Source organism: Muntiacus reevesi, chromosome X (genome assembly GCF_963930625.1).
Source record: "Muntiacus reevesi chromosome X, mMunRee1.1, whole genome shotgun sequence".
Classification (NCBI taxonomy): domain Eukaryota; kingdom Metazoa; phylum Chordata; class Mammalia; order Artiodactyla; family Cervidae; genus Muntiacus; species Muntiacus reevesi.
Window position 1 is genome coordinate 119,000,690 of NC_089271.1, and position 13,864 is coordinate 119,014,553.

Here is a 13,864-nt window from a genome sequence, read left to right on the forward strand (position 1 = left end):
CACCATCTGCAGTGATTTTGGAGCCTCCAAAAATAAAGTCAGCAACTGTTTCCCCATCTATTAGCCATGAACTGATGGGACAGGATGCCATGATCTTAGTTTTCTGAATGTTGAGCTTTAAGTGAACTTTTTCACGCTCCTCTTTCACTTTCATCAAGAGGCTCTTTAGTTCTTCTTCACTTTCTGCCATAAGAGAGGTGTCATCTGCATATCTGAGGTTATTGATATTTCTCCTGGCAATCTTGATTCCAGCTTGTGCTTCTTCCAGTTCAGCAGTTCTCATGGTGTACTCTGCATATAAGTTAAATAAGCAGGGTGACAATATACAGCCTTGACACACTCCTTTTCCTATTTGGAACCAGTCTGTTGTTCCTTGCCCAGTTCTAACTGTTGCTTCCTGACCAGCATACAGGTTTCTCAAGGGACTGGTCAGGTGGTCTGGTATTCCCATCTCTTTCAGAATTTTCCACAGTTTATTGTGATTCACACAGTCAAAGGCTTTGGCATAGTCAATAAAGCAGAAACAGATGTTTCTCTGGAACTCTCTTGCTTTTTCGACGATCCAGTGACTGCTGGCAATTTGATCTCTGGTTCCTCTGCCTTTTCTAAAACCACCTCAAACATCTGGAAGTTCACGGTTCATGTATTGCTGAAGCCTGGCTTGGAGAATTTTGAGTATTACTTTACTAGTGTGTGAGATGAGTGCAATTGTGCCATAGTTTGAACATTCTTTGACATTGCCTTTCTTTGGGATTGGAGTGAAAACTGACCTTTCCCAGTCCTGTGGCCACTGCTGCGTTTTCCCAATTTGCTGACATTGAGTGCAGCACTTTCACAGCATCATCTTTTAGGATTTGAAATAGCTCAACTGGAATTCCATCACCTCCACTAGCTTTGTTCATATTGATGCTTCCTAAGGTCCACTTGACTTCACATTCCAGGATGTCTGGCTCTAAGTCAGTGATCACACCATTGTGATTATCTGGGTCATGAAGATCTTTTTTGTACATTTCTTCTGTGTATTCTTACCACCTCTTCTTTATATCTTCTGCTTCTGTTAGGTCCCTACCATTTCTGTCCTTTATTGAGCCCATCTTTGCATGAAATGTTCCCTTGGTATCTCTAATTTTCTTGAAGAGATCTCTAGTCCTTCCCATTCTATTATTTTCCTCTATTTCTTTGCACTGATCACTGAGAAAGACTTTCTTATCTCTCCTGGCTATTCTTTGGAACTCTGCATTCACATGCTTATATCTATCCTTATGTCTTTTGCTTTTCACTTCTCTTCTTTTCACAGCTATTTGTAAGGCCTCCTCAGACAGCCATTTTGCCATTTTGTATTTCTTTTTCTTGGGGATGGTCTTGATCCCTGTCTCCTGTACGTCATGAACCTCCATCCATAGTTCATCAGGCACTCTATCAGATTTAGTCCCTTAAATCTATTTCTCACTTCCACTGTATTATCATAAGGGATTTGATTTAGGTCATACCTGAATGGTCTAGTGGTTTTCCCCACTTTCTTCAATTTAAGTCTGAATTTGGCAATAAGGAGTTCATGATCTGAGCCACAGTCAGCTCCCAGCCTTGTTTTTGCTGACTGTATAGAGTTTCTCCATCTTTGATTGCAAAGAATATAATCAATCTGATTTCGGTGTTGGCCATCTGGTGATGTCCATGTGTAGAGTCTTCTCTTGTGTTGTTGGAAGAGGGTGTTTGCTATGACCAGTGCGTTCTCTTGGCAGAACTCTTATTAGCCTTTGCCCTGCTTCATTCTGTACTCCAAGGCCAAATTTGCCTGTTACTCCAAGTGTTTCTTGACTTCCTACTTTTGCATTCCAGTCCCCTATAATGAAAAGGACATCTTTTTAGGATGTTAGTTCTAAAAGGTCTTGTAGGTCTTCATAGAACCATTGAACTTTAGCTTCTTCAGTGTTACTGGTCGGGGCATAGACTTGGATTATCGTGATATTGAATGGCTTGCCTTGGGAATGAACAGAGCGGGGGATTAGTGAGTTCTTTTTCCATTTTCCGTGTTATCATTGTGGGGAAACCAGGCTGTACCCGGTGCTATATACGATGCTCCTTTCCACATACATAGAGCCAAGCTGTGTTATCCAGTAATTGTGACTTTTGCAGCCTGAATACCTGAAGGAAAAAAAAAAAAAAAAGCTCCCAGGGGAATGGAGGCACCACTCAGCCAGTCCTGGAAATTCTGAATGGCTCCCATTCTTCACAGTTTAAATGGTAAATGAGGTCTGTTTCCCCCACAAAAGCCAGGGTTTGCACTTCGTCTCTCTCAACACCTTACAACAATATTAGAGCTCATTAAAATCAGCCCAGGACTCGAGAAGGGGCAGCCTTCATGGAGGGGAAAACTTTTCCCTTGTGCTGTTCTGGAAAATACCACAATGTTGAGAGCAGACATTTATCTCAACTAGTTTTCCTCTAACGATTTCCCCCACGCGCACCCCAGGTGCCTGCCTCCTAGACAGCACATGGCCAGCAGCCCAGGTGAACCAGTGCAGCTGCCGGCAGCCTGCTCAGGAGAACCTTAAATGCTGTTTATTGACTGCCCGCCATCTGCAGAAGGCCTGTTACTTGGTTCCCTGTCTTTGGGGGAGTCCCTGAAGAAAGGATCCCGTGGGCCTCCAGATTTCCCACAATCTGGAGAAGGTAAGGGAGCCCGCTCTCTGGTGTCCTCGTCTGTGTAATGGGAGGTGGGGACGAGAATGGTGGCCGCTACACCCCACCCTTGGCGCCCACCTCTGCCATGCTCAGATCCCCTCCCTAAGGCTCTATCAGGGGCCCACGAAAACCTCAGAAGCAGTCCTTCCTTTCACATCCTGGCATATCCAGCTCCCTCCTCCTGAGACTTCCTACTCAGGCCAGGCCCTTTGTGCTCTTGGCCTCCAGCTCCTCAGGCTGTCCTCAGTGCCCAGGTCTAAGCAGGGGTGTGTGGCTCAGTGAGGACACACAGCTGCAGGCTCAGACATGCTTGGCCAAAGACCAAATAGGGCACCGTCAGCCAGGGCAGTGGGCAAGCATCTGAGCTCAGGAATCACACAGACCCGACAGACAGTCATTAGCTAGCTTTGTGATTTTTAGGAAGGTTGAATAACATCTTTTAGCTGAATACCCATGTCTGTAGAGCCACAACAGTAACAATAATAAGATCTAACATTTGTTAGCTGCTGGGTTCCAAGCTCAGTTCCAAGAACTTTATATATAGTAGTCATGTTATCTTCATTGAGACCCACGACAAGAGATACCAAGGATGCTTATCCGGAGAGCAAGACCTTCACCATGGTGGTCCCAGTGGTAGCAGTTAGACATTTCCTCTGGCTTCCTTCTGTTTGTCCCCTGGGGGGTGAAGTTTACCCCTTTTCACCTCTGCCCACTCTCTTTGGAGAAAGGAAGAAAACCAACTCCTCTCTCTGGCTGCCCTAGATGCCACCCCTTGGGGGATGACAAATTGCCAAAAGATGCCACATGGAAATACTCCAGAAGCTGAGAAGTACCATGTGGAGAGGGAGGAGTCCCTGGAAGGGAAGGCAGGAAGCAGAACTAGTCTCTACAGGACATGGATGGATCATACCCTTCAAGAGGCCCCTGCTACCTCATCTCCACACTGGAAGGGATTTTCTCTAAAAGTTCTTTCCACCTCAGAACCACACTGAGTACGATGATCTGAGACTCACGGAGTAATTTTAGAACACACACACACAAAAATTCAGGGGGCAGGGTAAGCAGCAAAATTTTTCACGCTGCCAAGCAGTTGAGTGGACTCTGGGTGAAGGCTGGTAACTACGGGTCATAAAGCTTGGAATTTCACATCTTGTTAAAAATCTCAGCTTTCTCACTGTTTACAAAAGTCCTTAGATTTATGTACTTTGGAGCCTACTGGGCTTTGGGAAGGAGAGGAACTAGATTTCCTTTAAAAAGAAGTAAACATCACCAAGACTGTGGTGATGAGTTCTGTGTGAAGTACTGTGAAGAGTTCCACGTTGGGTTCAAATTTACAGACATTAGAAACCTTTTTTTCCCTTTCACCAAATAAGAAGCCATCATTTTTCTGCCTTGTAAAAGATAGGAAAGAAGAATGGCATTGAAAAACATCTTTCTTTTTAAGGAAAATCTATCTGTGCTTTGTTGAATGTTTCCCCACAGTACACATAGGCTAACGTTTGGTTAACCAGGGGTGGGGGAGCGTCAATTAATTAAGGCATTGATTAAGGTATTACTTTACACACACAGAACTGCTCCTTCCTTCGGGTGAGGTGTGAAGAACAGCAGAAAACCCATTGCCAGGAGAACTGGATGGCTTATTTGGAGGGGTGCGAGACCTTCAGCCTTTTCTAAATTAGCTTTGTGTCCAGGAGAACTTTCCTGGAGTGCTTGTGTACTGCTAAGTACTCAAGTCAAGCCATTCAATGAGCCAGTGAAAGTCTTGGCTGTCTTATAGATGAGTGGGCTCCCAAGGATGGGTCCTGTTTTCCAGCTCTATTGCATTGCCCAGCATCAATTGGTCACAGCATCAGCTTAAAGGGGAAAAAGGAGAGACATTCAGCATCCAGTGTGGTGAAGACAATCAAGTGATTGGAAGTAATCCACTTTATGTGACTATAAAGGCTCACATTTCTCACTAGACCAAACATGACTGCTAAGCCACAAGAATGGTTTGACAAATGCACCAAAGACAACACATCTAAATGAGCACCCACCCACTTCAAAGTTGCCCCCTCTTCAAGTCCCACACTTCTTACATGAGTCTGCTGCCACAGCTGCTCATAGGGTTTAAGGAACTCCTCTTTGGAGACTGCTGGTATATGAGTCACTCAAGAAAAGCAGTTAAAATGGCAATCCTAGGGCTTGGGGGATCCAATCCTATTGGAGGGGGTTGCCTTTGAATCAATTAACTATACTTGTGTTTCATCTACACTCACATATTAATGTTTGATCTATAAGCCATCCTCCTTGCCTTGACCTAGTCATTTACATGCAGTGGGAGGTTCCGTGCAGTTGGTTTCAACATCATCAACCACGGAAGGGGACCAGACCTTCAGCATTAATAACTCAATGTCATGTAGAGGCTCACCCCGAAGTCTACTTAGGACCACCAACCACAGTTCTTATTTCTGTACCACTAATCATTACTCCATGAACAAGGCATGCAAAAGCTGAACTTTAAAATATGGAACTAAGCTACAAGTATGACAAAATGTTCAGTCCTATTGATTTGGGCTAAGAATTTGTTTCCTTTCTTAAATTAACTTTTTATTGATCGCTCCTATGACCTTAACTTGTACAGTTTTAGTGGTCTCCTTCCACAAAAAAATGGCTTTTATATTTATTTCCCCTTTGAGTGGTGCAAGAAGAAACTTATTGTGGCCTTTCTTGAACCAGTGACCTTAAAGGAAAGTTAAACGTTTACAGCATAATCTTCATAACTTTGCTCAGGCCAAGTTCTCTGGGCTTTCCCTGGACAGCAGTGGGCTTCCTTAGGCTTATTTTGTCATGCTTTTGTCTCTTGGGGTCACTTATCCACACTCTGGGGACCCCCGGGATCTCTGAGGGACTTTTGATGTCTGAAGCCACATGCCTAGGACAGTGGTTCTCAAGCACACACGTGCATCAGAATTTCCCACACAGTGTCCAACTCTTTGAGACCTCATGGACTATATAGTCCATGAAATTCTCCAGGACAAAATACTGGAGTGGGTAGCCTTTCCCTCCTCCAGGGGATTTTCCTGACCCAGGAATCGAACCCAAGTCTCCCGCATTGCAGGCGGATTCTTTACCAGCTGAGCCACAAGGGAAGCCCAAGAATACTGGAGTGGATAGACTATCACTTTTCCAGCGGATCTTCCCAACCCAGGGAATCAAACCAGGGTCTCCTGCATTGCAGGTGGATTCTTTACCTGCTGGATTCCTGGGAAGCCCAGGAAGCTAACAGGGAATTTCCCAGAGGGCTTGCTAAAACAGATTGCTGGGTTCCAGCCCCTGTGTTTCTGCTTCAGTGGTTTGACCCAAGAATGTGCATTTCTAACAATTTATGAAGCGATGCTGATGCTGCTGATTCCAGACCATGATATGAGAACCACATCCTTAGCTTGTTCATAGAAGTCCTGGGTTTGTGTCCCAGCAGTAGGATGGGGAGAATACATGTTTTACAGTCAAAGAGAAACTGGTTCATATCTGAGCAATCCTATTTAATTGATGCTGAAGCTGAAGCTTCACTACTTTGGCCATCTGATGCGAAGAGCCGACTCATTAGAAAAGACCCTGATGCTGGGAAAGATTGAGGGCAGGAGAAGAAGGAGGTGACAGAGGATGAGATGGTTGCATGTCATCACTCACTCAATGGACATGAGTTTGAGCAAACTCCAGGAGATAGTGAAGGACAGGGAAGCCTGGTGTGTTGTCATCCATGGGGTTGCAAAGAGTCTGACATGACTCAGCGGCTCAACAAGAACAGCAGCTTAACTTGTGGCGAGGCACTGGGTCAAATCACATTCTCTGTTAGTCTCAGCTTCTTCATCATCAGAATGGAAATAACAATATCTGACTCACAGTCTTGTTGGGAGTTGATGTGTAAGTAAGTTAATGTGTAAGTGTGAAAGTGAAAGTGTTAGTCCTCAGTCGTGTCCAACTTTTTGCAACCCCCTGGACTGTACCCCACCAGGCGTCTCTGTCCATGGGATTCTCCAAGCAAGAATACCAGAGTGGGTTGCCATACCCTCCTCCAGGGGATCTTCCTGACCCAGGGATCGAACCTGGGCCTCCTGCATTGCAGGCAGATTCTTTACTACCTGAACCACAGGTTTAAGTGCCAGACACAAATGCCCCCAGCTCCTTGCTGTGCAACTAGTTGGCATAAGGAAATGCTCTCTCTTTGCAGCCAAAAACCTCCCCCTTTTTAAGGATTACTGGTCTGTTCTGGGCATGGATTATTATACCATCCTAGGTAATCAACAGACACAAAGACAGGAACTACTAAAAATATATGCCTTCAGCCCAGGAATGTCCCTTGCAGTTAGATTCATTCCCAAGAACTACTGGCCATTTGTGACTTGTGGGCAAATCTTTGCTGCCGAGGCCTTGATTTCTTTACCTCTAAAGTGAAGACGTTGATTTAGATGATTTACCATCTCAAAGTTTCTTCTTGCTCTGCCAAGTCTCAAAATCTATGACTTAGAACTTGGGTACTTATTTCAGGATAGTCTGTTTCAATGAACATGAAAACTGGTTCTCATTTTTATCCATTTCAGTTCAGTCGCTTAGTCGTGCCTGACTCTTTGGGACCCCATGGACTGCAGCACGCCAGGCCTCCCTGTCCATCACTAACTCTCGGAGTTTACTCAAACACATGTCCATTGAGTCGGTGATGCCATCCAGCCATCTCTTCCTCTGTCATCCCCTTCTCTCTCCTTCAATCTTTCCTAGCATCAGGGTCTTTTCCAATGAGTCAGTTCGTCACATCAGGTGGCCAAAGTATTGGAGTTTCAGCTTCAGCACCAGTCCTTCCAATGAATATTCAGGACTGATCTCCTTTAGGATGGACTGGTTGAATCTCCTTGCAGTCCAAGGGACTCTCAAGAGTCTTCTCCAACACCACAGTTCAAAAGCATCAATTCTTCGGTGCTCAGCTTTCTTTATAGTCCAACTCTCATGTCCATACATGACTACTGGAGAAACCATAGCCTTGACTAGACGGACCTTTGTTGACAAAGTAATGTCTCTGCTTTTTAATATGCTGTCTAGGTTGGTCATAACTTTTTTCCAAGGAGCAAATGTCTTTTAATTTCATGGCTGCAGTCACCACCTGCAGTGATTTGGGATCCCCCCAAAATAAAGTCTGTCACTGTATCCATTTACATACTCTTAATATCCTTAAACTTCCCACCCTTCTTCAAAATTGGGCTACTACACAGAAAGTCAGGGACAAGTGCTAAATGTAACTAGATACCCTTCATAGCTAGAGCCCCTTAAAATGTTCCTGCACAGGTGTAAAATGGTAGTTCTGTTATTTAATACTGACATCTAGTGGCTTTTCTGTATCAAAGACAATGATAGCCATTTCCTGTGAGCTCACCGTAAGCTCTGCTGTTTCTGCTGCAGACATCCAATTAACAGTCTTTTACTAATCACTTATTTTATGTCAAACATTGTTCCAGGCCCGGGGGGAGCTTATGTTAATAAATGCTACATGGTCCCTATTCTTCCAGAGCTCATAGTCCAATGGGGGGAGGCAGACAAATCACTAGACAATCACAGCCCATTGTGCTGTGTTACAGTGGGAGAATACCAGCAGAGTTGAAACAGAGGAATACCAGGGTAGGTAACTCTGCCCCGGAAGGTCCAGGAAAGGTTCGTGGAGGAGGCAATCTTTGAGTTTAGTCTTGGAGGTTTCCAGGTGATCTACAAAAGACAGATTGGAGCCATTCCAAACAGTAGGCACTCTATATAAAAAAGGGAAAGGACCTGTAGGATCTTTGTCTGGAACCAATGTAGAACATTAAAATTACTTTTGCATACTTGGAACATAGTATATAGAGCAGGGTTGGTCAGCCTGGCACTGTTGATAATTAGTCACTAGCCTGAATTGTAGGATGTTTAGAAGCATTCCTAGACTCAACTCACTAGATGTTGGTAGCACCTGCTCCCCAGTTGTGGCAACTGAAATGTCTCCAGGTATTTCCAAATGTCCTAGGGTCAGGGAATGGAAGCGGGGAGGGTTCGAATTACTCATGGTTGAGAAAGACTCGTGTCGAGGGAGCTTAGTAGAGATCAGACTGAAGAGAAAGAAAGGTGGTTGTCAGGTGCCAGCCACAAGGCTGTGGGTCACATGTGGAGAGCTGGCACTTCATGTCACAACTGATAGGGAGCCATTAAGAGGTCTTAACTAGGGAGTGGTAGGTCAGATGTGTGTCACATGGGAGTGTGGAATGGATGTCAGTCTGGGGACAGGGAGGTGGGCCAGGATGCTGATACAGTGATCAGGTAGAAAAGTGATGAGGGTCTGACCCCAGGCAGTGGTAGAAAGGATGGATTTGGGAGCAAATAAGAACTAGAGACTGTTACACAGGGTGAACTGAGTTCAGAAAGGGAAAGACAAATATCATATATTAACCCATATATGTGGAATCTAGGAAACTGGCATAGATGCAGTTATTTGCAAAGCAGAAATAGAGACGCAGATGGGGAGAACAAATGTATGGATACCAAGCGGGCAAGGGCAGGTGGGATGAACTGGGAGATTGGGATTGGCCTAATACACTACCATGTCTAAAACAGAGAACTAAAGAGAACCTACGGTATACCCCAGGGAACTCTACTCAGGGCTCTGTGATAACCTAAATGGGAAGGAAATTTTAAAAGGTGGGGGGGGGGGGATATGTGTATACATATAACTGATTCACTTTACTGTATAGGAGAAACTAACATAACACTATAAAGCAACTACACTCTAATAAAAGTTTTTTTTTTTTAAAAAAAGAACTAGAATCAGCAGGACTTGGGGAAAATTCAGACATTGAAGGTAAGCGGGAGAGAGGAGTCAAAGATGGCCCCCGGATTTCTTGCCTGGGACATTCTTCCTTTGGTTGCTGTTGTTTCCACATTTATTTACCAATGCCAAGCAAAAGTTGGCCTGGACTTGCAGAGCATGGCAAATGTTTCACTGTGTCCTGCCTGTCAAGGCACCATGGTCGCACAGAGGCACCAAACAAGGGTCTTTCAATCAACATGGCTAACTGAGGGGATTCACGACATGAAAGATGTGACACCTGGTCATCCTAATGAAGTGACATGTTTGGTCGCAAGGTATTTCTGTCCAATCCCTACTAACTGAAACAGGCTGAGTGTGATTTTTCTGTGGCTGAGATTGGCTCACTCGTTTAAAATTAAATCACAGCATTCAGCAGCACCCTTTGGGTTTATCAACCTGAAGGGGAGATTTCCAGCAGCTACCAGAGACCTGCTCTCACCTGCATCTTGTTCTGTTTTGATCAATGCCTGGATGCAGGCATTGCCAGAAGACAAGAAGAAGATATGGTGAAGATATCAGGGGATATAATCAAACTCCAGATGTGTTCTGATAGCCTTAGACTTTCTCTACCAAGGAGAAATTAAACAGGGCCACAGACAAACCGCATCTGTTCAGGACAAAGTAGATTGGGTTTTCAAATGACCTGCGTGTGAAACAGTGAAAGAAGGTAGTTGATGGTGTGTCAGCTGTGTGCTACATCTGCCAAAAGGGCTGATGTGATATGAGGCCACATTAAGAGAAACGGTGTCAAGAGTGAGGGTGGTGATAAACTGCCCTACTTGTTCCTTGTCAGACTGTGCCTAGAGGGTACATTCCAATCAAGTGGAATGTGTTCAGAGGCAAACAAAACCATATTGAGGGGACCTGAAGCAGTGGAGAGAATAGTTGAAAAGTAGATTTAACATAAAGAATAGAAGCCACAGGGTTTCTGAAATGCTGTCTTCCAATACCTGAAGCCACACATGTGGAATTAACAGATGCTCCCTAAGTAAGTCCTCAAGGTCTGCAGCTATCATGTTTTGCTGACAACTCCACATCTTAAGCCCAGATCACTCTTTGAGGCTTTATCTGTCCATTCAGTCAGAGACCTGGGAGGCCTCCTTACCCCTCTTCCTCCCTCTCTCCTACATTCATTTTGCCCCTAAGTCTTGTTACTTCAACCCTGCCTCCAAATGCCTCCCTAATCTGCCCTCTCTTCTTCTGTCCTCTTTTCTACAGTAATGTCAACTCACTTCCCCAGTTCCACCACACACCATACACAGTGATCTTTCTAAAACACAGGCTCCATTGTGTCACTCCCCTGCCTAAAACCCTCTAAAGGCCTCTCTGTTGCCTTCATAAATCTAAATTCTTTTTTTCTGGCTGTACCTAACACCTTGAGGGATCTTAGTTCCCTGACCAGGGATTGAACCCAGGCCCTAGGCCGTGAAAGTGCTGAGTCCTAACCACTGGACGGCCAGGAAATCCCAGAAGTCTCAATTCTTGAATGTGGCATCTGAGGCCTTCCACGACCCTGTCCATGGCTACCTCTCCATCCTCCATTCCTGCCACTGACCAGTAACTCCCAGTAACTCCCAGTAAGAGGTTTCCTGTGCTCTTCCTCTGTACACAGCAGGCCAGTTTTTGCCTCTGCCTTTGTTCATTCTGACCTTTCTGTGTCATATTCCATTTCGATCTTCTTGCCTCATCTAATTCTTCCTTGCTTTTCAAAATAAAGCTACAGAAACCCTTCTACTATTAGGCTTGGCTGAGAATCACTGCAAGGCGTTTTCACGGTGCCTCATGCCTGTTCCAGTCATTAATAGCACATGAGATAGGGATGCTCCCCTCTGGGCCCTGTGACTTATCTGTGGCCATCTCCAGGGCCTCTTCCTGAATCAACCCTGAATATTCACTGGAAGGACTGATGCTGAAGCTGAAGCTCCAATATTTTGGCCACCTGATGCAAAGAGTTGACTCATTAGAAAAGACCCTGATGCTGGGAAAGATGGAAGGCAGGAGCAGAAGGGGGAGACAGAGGACAAGATGGTTGGATGGCATCACTGACTCAATGCACATGAGTTTGAGCAAGCTCAGGAGATGGTGAGGGACAGGGAATCCTAGCGTGCCACAGTCCATGGGGTCACAAAGAGTCAGACACGACTTAGCAACTGAACACCGATAATCAGGCCCTTTTCTAGTGCCAGTCACACAGGTGCTGGAGCAGACCTGAGCACAGAAGAGTGCCACCTGTGTTTCCGTGCCCCTTCGCCTCTCCACTCACTGCGCCATTGGCTTGGGCTCTCACATCCTCAGTTGCTCTGGGTGTGGCGGGGTCTTCTCTGACATTTCCCTGACAACCCCTCACTTAGGATAATGAACATCCTCAATCCTTAGCCCAGTGAAACCTTCCAGGTGTTATCTGCACCTGCCTTTCCATCTCCAACACACTATGCCATTTGGGAGGCCACTGGATATTCCTGGAGATGCACCTTGAGCTGATTTTCCTTTCACCCATTTTCCGAGCAGCATCAAGTGTTTCTAGTTGGGGCAGTCTGGCACCCTGGACCTATTTTCCCTGGAAGAAGAGGGCTGCTGGCAATCCCTGACTCTCCAGAGCTATTGGCATCTAAGTGAATGGTAGCTGTCATTGCCAGCATATGGATGTGCACACGTGTAGACGCCTCTAATTTCTCTGCTGCTCTGATAATCCTACAGTGCAGAGACCCCGAGGCTGCCCACTTGGACGGCCCTCCTTTCATACAGGCATGAGGAGAGACCTTCAGCTTGGAGGAGGGACACACCTGTAACATGAGAGGCTATGTCAATATCCGCCTGCCTCCTCTCTCTCTCCACATGGGGATGGTGCTTACAAAACACTGGTTCAGACACTAACCCTGGTGGTTATGATCTATCTGCTCTGAAGGACAAGGGAGAGTTTTTAGGGAGCAGAGCCACAGTCATGCCCAAGGGGTGCACTCTAGAATTTACCAGAAGATGTCACTGTTGGCTTAAATCAGTAAAACAAATGTGGGCTGGAGGACTGTCAACTGAGCATGAAGGTGACTCCATCATGGAGCTTTTAAACACCCATTTATAATGCATGCCTGGAAAAGCTGGTTGAAAGACTAATCCAAGTGTGTCACTGGTCTTCATAAATTTCTTTTTTCTTCAAATAATCAGACTAATTGCCATGAAGCTGTGGCCTCAGGCCTAGCATGAAGGCTTAATAAATCTACCAAAGGAGTGAGTGAATGAATGAATACCAAAGCAAGGAATAGAAGTTCGGAGTCCATGGGAACAACAGTCACCTTTGTTGGTCAAGGCTACTGGGGAAGAAAAGCTGCTAGTTGTTAGCAGTGGGTCTTTACAGAAATGAATTTGAGTGGCTGCAGCCAGGCAAGAATGAGGCCAGTCAATGTGGGTTTGCCACCCCTCCAGCCTCACTCCAGGATGCTTCTCTTGTGTCCCATGCTTGTTCACTCCACAATATCATAGAAGGTGATATTTTAAATTTTTTATGGTTTTTGCCAGTCACTTAGATTCTCCAGAGTTTTTAATATGATGAGGCATGACCTTCCCAGTTCCCAACTCTCTCCTTCCTCTTCCCTGGGATAGTTCATTAAAGAAGTAATGAAAGGAGTTACTGGGATTCTGTTTTCTGTCTAGTACAACACTGAAAAGGATGAGATGAGAGCTAAAGAAGAATATGTAGATTTCTTGTCGCAGAGCACCTACTTTAAACAGAAATACAAGCAAAAAATTGTGATTCAGTATCAAAAATATTTTAGCAAAGGTTAGCTGTGGAAGTGTCACTGAAGAAGAGATGATGACTGGCAGCAGGAGTGGGATACATTTTCTCAGAGGAGAGATCATACTTGGACTGGAAATTGCAGGATGCCTAGAATTTTCCAGTTAAGGAAGGTTATGCCAGGCAGAGGGAACACCATGAATAGAAGAGAAGCACACAGGATATAGATCCCAGGGTGCCTGCATTGCTCAGAGCCCAAGACTTGGGAGGAATGTTTGTTCAGAGGACATCAGCCAGCAGACCTAGCCAGTCAGGTGCTTGACTTGGTTCTATCTGGCTCCTCATTCCTGGGTGCAGAAGCAGCATCCCTCAGGTGGGATGAATAAACTTCAGAAAAGCTACAAGCCATTCGCCAGGTTTCCTTGAAGAAACTAATGTTAATTAATATTCAGTGTTTATTGTCATCTTCCTTCCACAATAAGCTCATCCATGACCTCACCCTTTATCCACTGAACCTGAGTGGAAACTCATTTCTTAATTAAAGTACAGCTGCAAAGTTGTTTTTCCCTTGATCACATCATAAGCCA

The 13,864-nt window shown here is 45.2% G+C and overlaps 1 protein-coding gene across 1 annotated transcript in view; it reads left to right on the plus strand.

Annotated features, from left to right (window-relative positions):
* The window catches only part of HS6ST2 (heparan sulfate 6-O-sulfotransferase 2), a 329,391-nt gene that overhangs the window by 311,453 nt on the left and 4,074 nt on the right, over nucleotides 1-13,864 (plus strand). The gene's annotated exons all lie outside the window — the stretch shown is intronic.